Below are 7,298 nucleotides of genomic sequence, written 5' to 3' on the forward strand. Positions count from 1 at the left end.
CAAAATCTCTTCTCATCCAAGGGCTTGGTGAAGATATCTGCCAATTGCTCTTCAGTGTTGACATGTATGATATCAATATCTTCCTTCACAACATGATCTCTGAGAAAGTGATAACGAATTTCAATGTGCTTTGTCTTCGAGTGCTGAACTGGGTTGTTGGCAATCTTGATGGCGCTTTCGTTGTCGCAGTAGAGTGGCACTTGCTTCAGATGAATGCCATAGTCCTTGAGTGTTTGCTTCATCCACAGAAGCTGAGCGCAGCAAGATCCAGCAGCAATGTATTCAGATTTAGGAGTGGAGAGAGATACACAGTTCTGCTTCTTTGAAGACCAACATACAAGTGATCGTCCCAAAAAATGACATGTGCCTGATGTAGACTTGCGATCCACTTTGTCACCAGCATAATCAGCATCCGAGAATCCAACCAGATCAAACTCTGAGCCCTTTGGATACCATAATCCTAGAGTTGGGGTGTGAGCCAAATATCGAAGAATTCGCTTCACAGCTAAGTGATGCGGCTCCTTTGGTGCCGCTTGGAATCGAGCACACATGCAAACGCTAAGCATAATATCTGGCCTAGATGCACATAGATAAAGTAAAGAACCAATCATGGAGCGGTATACCTTTTGATTGAACTCTTTACCATTGTCGTCAGGACCCAGATGATGCTTGGCTGGCATTGGCGTCGTGATGCCTTTGCAGTCTTGCATACCGAACTTCTTCAGGCAATCTTTGAGATACTTCTCTTGAGATATGAAGATGCCATTGCGTTGCTGTCGTATTTGAAGACCGAGAAAGAACTTCAGCTCTCCCATCATAGACATTTGATATTGCTCTTGCATCATAAATCCAAACTCTTCACTGTACTTCTGATTGGTGCACCTAAAGATAATGTCATCCACATATATTTGGCACACAAACAGTTCACCATCATATGTCTTCGTGAAGAGAGTGGGGTCGAGGGAACTAGGTATGAAGCCTTTGCTCTTCAGGAAGTATTTGAGTGTGTCATACCAGGCCCGAGGGGCTTGTTTGAGGCCATACAGTGCCTTGTTGAGCTTGTATACCATGTCAGGATGTTTTGGATCTTCAAAGCCAGGTGGTTGTGCAACATACACTTCTTCTTCAATCTTGCCATTGAGAAAGGCGCTCTTCACATCCATTTGATAAAGAAGTATGTTGTGATGATTTGCATAGGCCAGCAGTATGCGTATGGCTTCAAGTCTAGCCACAGGAGCAAATGTTTCATCGAAGTCAATGCCTTCCACTTGAGTATATCCTTGAGTAACGAGACGAGCTTTGTTTCTGACAACTTGACCGTGCTCATCTTGTTTGTTGCGGTATATCCATTTTGTGCCTATTATGTTGTGCTTCCGAGGATCGGGACGCTTAACCAGTTCCCATACATTATTCAGCTCAAACTGTTGAAGCTCTTCTTGCATAGCTTGAATCCGTTCAGGTTCCATGAAGGCTTCTTCAACTTTCTTGGGTTCTGTTATTGAGACGAATGCGAAGTGCCCACAGAAATTTGCTAGCTGAGTTGCCCTTGAACGAGTGAGTGGACCGGGTGCATTGATGCTATCAATTATTCTTTCAATCTGCACTTCATTGGCAACACGAGGATGTACAGGGCGAAGATTTTGCTCTTGCTGATCATTGTCGTTGTTAGAGGGAATGTCTTCAGGCTGAGCATTGTCTTCAGGTTGATCAGGTGCTGAGATGATAAATTCTTCTTCAAGATGAGCTTCAGAAGGTATAATTTCTCCAGTTCCCATTAGCTTGATTGATTCACTGGATGGAACTTCATCTAGCACATTTGGCAGGTGCTCTCTTTGTGAACCGTTGGTCTCATCGAACCGCACACCCACTGTTTCAACCACTTTATAATGAAAGAGATTGAAGACTTTGTAGGAGTGCGAATCCTTTCCATATCCAAGCATAAAACCCTCATGTGCTTTTGGTGCAAACTTTGAGGTGTGATGTGGGTCCTTGATCCAGCACCTGGCGCCAAATACTCTGAAGTAACTGACATTTGGCTTCTTACCAGTAAGGAGCTCATAAGATGTCTTGTTCAGAACCTTGTGAAGATAAACACGATTGATTGTATGGCATGCAGTATCGATGGCTTCGGGCCAGAATTTTCTTGGAGTCTTGTATTCATCTAGCATCGTTCTGGCCATCTCAATGAGTGTTCTGTTCTTGCGTTCGACGACGCCATTCTGCTGTGGCATGTACGGGGCTGAGAATTCATTTGTGATGCCCAAGGTATCAAGATGTGTATCAAGGCCAGTGTTCTTGAATTTAGTGCCATTGTCACTTCTGATATGCTTTATCTTGGCACCATAGTTGTTCATTGCTCGATTGGCTAAGCGTCTGAAGACATCCTGCACTTCAGTCTTGTAAAGGATTATGTGCACCCAAGTATATCTAGAATAATCATCAACAATGACAAAGCCATAGAGACAAGCAGTAGTAGTAAGAGTTGAGTAATGAGTGGGACCGAAAAGATCCATGTGAAGCAGTTCGAAGGGTCGAGTAGTAGTCATGATTGTCTTCGAGGGATGTTTGGCCCTCGTCATCTTTCCTGCCTCACAGGCACCGCATAAGTGATCTTTCTTGAACTTGACGCCCTCGATGCCTATGACATGCTTCTTCTTTGCTAGGGTGTGGAGGTTCCTCATGCCAGCATGCCCAAGCCTCCGATGCGAGAGCCAGCATTCTAAAGCTTTTGCTAGAAGACATACGGCAAGCTATGGTCCTGCTGAGAAATCTACCACGTACAAATCATCTTTTCGATACCCTTCAAATACTAGAGACTTGTCAGATTCCATTAGAACAAGGCAACGATATTTTCCAAATATTACGATCATGTTTAAATCGCAAAGCATTGAGACAGACATTAAGTTGAAGCCAAGGGATTCAACAAGCATGACTTTATCCATGTGTTGATCCCTTGAGATTGCAACTCTACCTAGACCCAATACCTTACTTTTACCAGTGTCAGCAAATGTGATGTGGCTCTTGTCCGATGGACGTAAGGTTGAGTCCATAAGAAGGCTTCTTTTGCCAGCCATGTGATTTGTACACCCACTATCAATAATCCATTCTGAAGACGCTGGTGTCATACCCTACAGTGCAGTTAGGGGGATAGGCTTCACGAAGAGAATTGTGAAGCAAAAACATTTGACGAACCAGTGGGTTATGAAAGCTTAGATCCAGATTAGGACTAATAGGGAGAGTAGCAAGCGATTCAGGAACGAAGTACATAGTAAGACCATTCGGGCATTTGATCTTGCGCCCTACAAGATGTTTAAGGTCCCCATCAATAGCGTCAAACGATTTTGGTTTTCTGCTGGAGACCTTTCCCTGCAAAAGAGAGTTAAGCTTTCTTAGCCACCCACATCTTCAAGGGTGGCTTAGAAGCAATAAGTCTAAGTGTAGCATCTGAGAACTTTGGCTTTGGAGCCCTAGCAAACAGTCTTGCAGGCGGACAATAGTACTCATAAGAATAAGCAGAATAGTTCTTGGTCTTGTGAACATGGCGGTTTGATGAACCGCTCTCATATTCATAGGCCTGAGTATGGTTTCCTTGCAAAACATTTGCGTTAGTGCGACTCAGGTGAGTCCTCTGTCTGTATGAAGCCTTTGGACTGTATGAAGCCTTTGGTCTGAGGTTTGTCTTCTTCACGTGAGGTGTCGTGATGACATTCACAGGAAGATTCTCCAGACACTTTTTCGGAACCTAGATCTTCTTCATAGGCGGTCCATTCCTGCAGTTAGTACCAATGTACCTGGCAAACACTTCACCATTTTGATTCTTAAACAGTTTATAGTTTGCATCAAAGGATTCATCAATGACAATGGGGTTTGCACAAGTGAACCCAGATAGAGTGGATGGATCTGCTGAAAATTCCTTTGCAGCAACCCATGTGGTTTTGGGGTACTGCTCAGGTTTCTAGTAAGAGCCATCAGCATTCATTTTCCTTACGAACCCAACACCCTCTTTCCTCGGGTTTCGGTTCAAGATCTGCTTTTTGAGGACATCACATAGGGTCTGATGCCCTTTAAGACTTTTGTACATCCCTTTTTCAAGCAATGTCTTCAACCTCGCATTCTCATCAGCAATAGCAGTGGAATCCTCAGCAGAGGGGTTAGTTCCCACATCAACAGTTGAAGATATTGCAACAGTAGTAGCAATAGAACATTCAGCAACAGTAGTAGCATTATCACGCTCAATGTATTTAAGACATGGTTGTTCAAATCCTTCCTGAGCGGAGCTGATCTGTTCGGCGCGAAGTGACTCATTTTCCTTTTGAAGATCTTCATGAGCCGCTCTCAACTTCTCAAGATCTTGCTTCCTTTGAAGATAATCATAGGAAAGCTTTTCATGAGTTGTTGAGAGCGTTTCATGACGACTTTCAAGTTCCTCATACTTAACGTGAAGATTTTTTATGTCTTCAATTAAGGACTCAGATCGAGTCATTTCAGCACCTAACAGATCATCGCTTCTGTCTAACAGTTTTTGAATATGTTCCATAGCTTTCTGTTGTTCAGTTGCAATTTTAGAAAGTGTTTTGTAGCTGGGTTTTGAACCACAATCAGAGTCATCGTCACTAGATGTTTGATAGTGAGTAGTGCGTGTGTTTACCTTGGCACCGCGTGCCATGAAGCAGTAGGTAGAAGCAGAGTAGTCCTTGTCATTTGCATCGGTGTCGGTGATGACATCATTGCCTTCAGTGTTGAAGATGGACTTGGCAACGTATGCTGTAGCCAGACTTGCGATGCCTGAATCGGACTCCTCCTCAGACTCCACCTCCGCCTCCTCAGAAGAGGACTCCTCCTCTGAATCCATTTCCTTGCCAACAAACGCACGTGCCTTGCCAATGAGCTCTTCTTGTGTGATGAAGACTTTGAGGAAGACTTGGAAGAAGACTTTGAGTATTTCTTCTTCTTCTTGTCGTCAGAGTCATATTCCTTGCTCTTCTTCTTCTTTTTGTTCTCATTGTCCCACTGCAGACACTTAGAGATGAAGTGGCCAGGTTTCTTGCACTTGTGACATGTTTTCTTCTTGTAGTCGTGAGCAGAAGCTTCATCATTCCTTGAGCTTGATCGGGAAGACTTTCTAAAACCTTTCTTCTTGGTGAATTTTTGGAACTTCTTCACAAGCATAGCAAGTTCCCTTGCAATGTCTTCAGGATCATCTGAACTACTGTCAGATTCTTCTTCAGATGAGGAGACAACTTTTGCCTTCAAAGCATGAGTTCGCCCATAGTTTGGACCGTAGATATCTCTTTTCTCAGAACGCTGAAACTCATGTGTGTTGAGCCTCTCAAGTATGTCAGACGGATCGAGTGTCTTGAAATCAGGACGTTCTTGAATCATCGAGGCTAGGGTGTCAAACGAACTATCAAGTGATCTCAGTAGTGTCTTGACGACTTCATGCTTGGTGATCTCAGTAGCGCCGAGGGCTTGAAGCTCATTTGTGATGTCAATGAGTCGGTCAAATGTGAGCTGGACATTCTCATTGTCATTTCGCTTGAAGCGGTTGAAGAGGTTGCGAAGGACACTGATTCTCTGATCTCTCTGGGTTGAGACGCCTTCATTGACCTTGGAGAGCCAGTCCCAGACCAGCTTAGATGCTTCCAAAGCACTCACACGGCCATACTGTCCTTTGATCAGATGACCACAGATGATATTCTTGGCAGTAGAGTCCAGTTGAACGAACTTCTTGACATCAACAGCAGTGACACCTTCTCCAGCCTTGGGAACGCCGTTCTTGACGACATACCATAGGTCGACGTCAATGGCTTCAAGATGCATGTGCATCGTATTCTTCCAGTAGGGATATTCAGTTCCATCGAAGACGGGGCACGCAGAGGAGACTTTAATTATCCCTACAGTCGACATAGCTAAAACTCCAGGTGGTTAAACCGAATCACACAGAACAAGGGAGCACCTTGTTATGATACCAATTGAAGGTGCGTTATATCGACTAGAGGGGGGGGTGAATAGGCGATTTTTATGAAAGTCTTCAAAACATGGAAGTTATGAAGACAAACGATAGAAATAAACCTATTACCCTGCAGCTGAAGGTAGACTACACTAGGCAAGCCATAGTCAAGTATTCAATGGAGTGAAAGCACAATGACTAATAGCAGCAATGTAGTAAGGATCAGGTAGGAAGATATTATGAAGCCAAACAGAAAACGCAGTCACTCAGTGAAGATAAAAGATAGTGCAATCATACAATGACTTCACAAGGGCCAACAGTAAGTAAAGGGAAGGAAAGGATGAAACCAGTGACACGTTGAAGACAATGATTTGTTGGACCAGTTCCAGTTGTTGTGACAACTGTACGTCTGGTTAGGGCGGCTAGGTATTTAAACCTGAGGACACACAGTCCCGGACACCCAGTCCTGAACACGCAGCTCAGGACACCCATTCCTCATCGTATTCCCCTTGAGCTAAGGTCACACAGACCTCGCCCAATCACTCTGGTAAGTCTTCAAGGTAGACTCCCAAACCTTCACAGACTTCGTTCACCGGCAATCCACAATGTCTCTTGGATGCTCAGAACACGACGCCTAACCGGCTGGAGGATTCACAGTCCTCAAGTGTAATAAGTCTTCAGATCACACAGACAAGAAGACTTAAGTGATGCCTAATTCTCTTTGGCTCTGGGTGGTTAGGGCTTTATCCTCTCAAGGAATTCTCTCTCAAAGGCTTCGAGGTGGGTTGCTCTCAAACGACAAAAGCCGTACTCTGAATCTGAGCAGCCAACCATTTATGGTTGTAGGGGGTGGGCTATTTATAGCCACTTGGCAACCCGATCTGATTTGTCCGAAATGACCCTGGGTCACTAAGGAACTGACACGTGTTCCAACGGTCAGATTTCAAACTCACACGTCAACTTTACTTGGGCTACAAGTAAAGCTGACTTGTCCAACTCTGGACAAGATTCGCTCTCAAAGTCTTCACTCGAAGACATAGGTTTTGTTTAAGCATCACTTCAGTCATTCTGACTGGTTCTCTTGGACCCCACTTAACAGTACGGTGGTTCCTATGACTCAACAAAGAGGAAGAAAAAGAACTACGAAAGATCTAAGTCTTCGAGCTCCATAGGCTTCATGCGATGTCTTCTCTTGTCATAGTCTTCAATGTGAATATCTTCATATACCACCTTTGACTTCAATGTCTTCATACATTTTTAGGGGTCATCTATGGTAGGAAAACCGAATCAATGAGGGACTTCTACCTGTGTTATCCTACAATTCTCACAAACACATTAGTCCCTCAAC

Source organism: Triticum urartu, chromosome 4, assembly GCF_003073215.2.
Source record: "Triticum urartu cultivar G1812 chromosome 4, Tu2.1, whole genome shotgun sequence".
Classification (NCBI taxonomy): domain Eukaryota; kingdom Viridiplantae; phylum Streptophyta; class Magnoliopsida; order Poales; family Poaceae; genus Triticum; species Triticum urartu.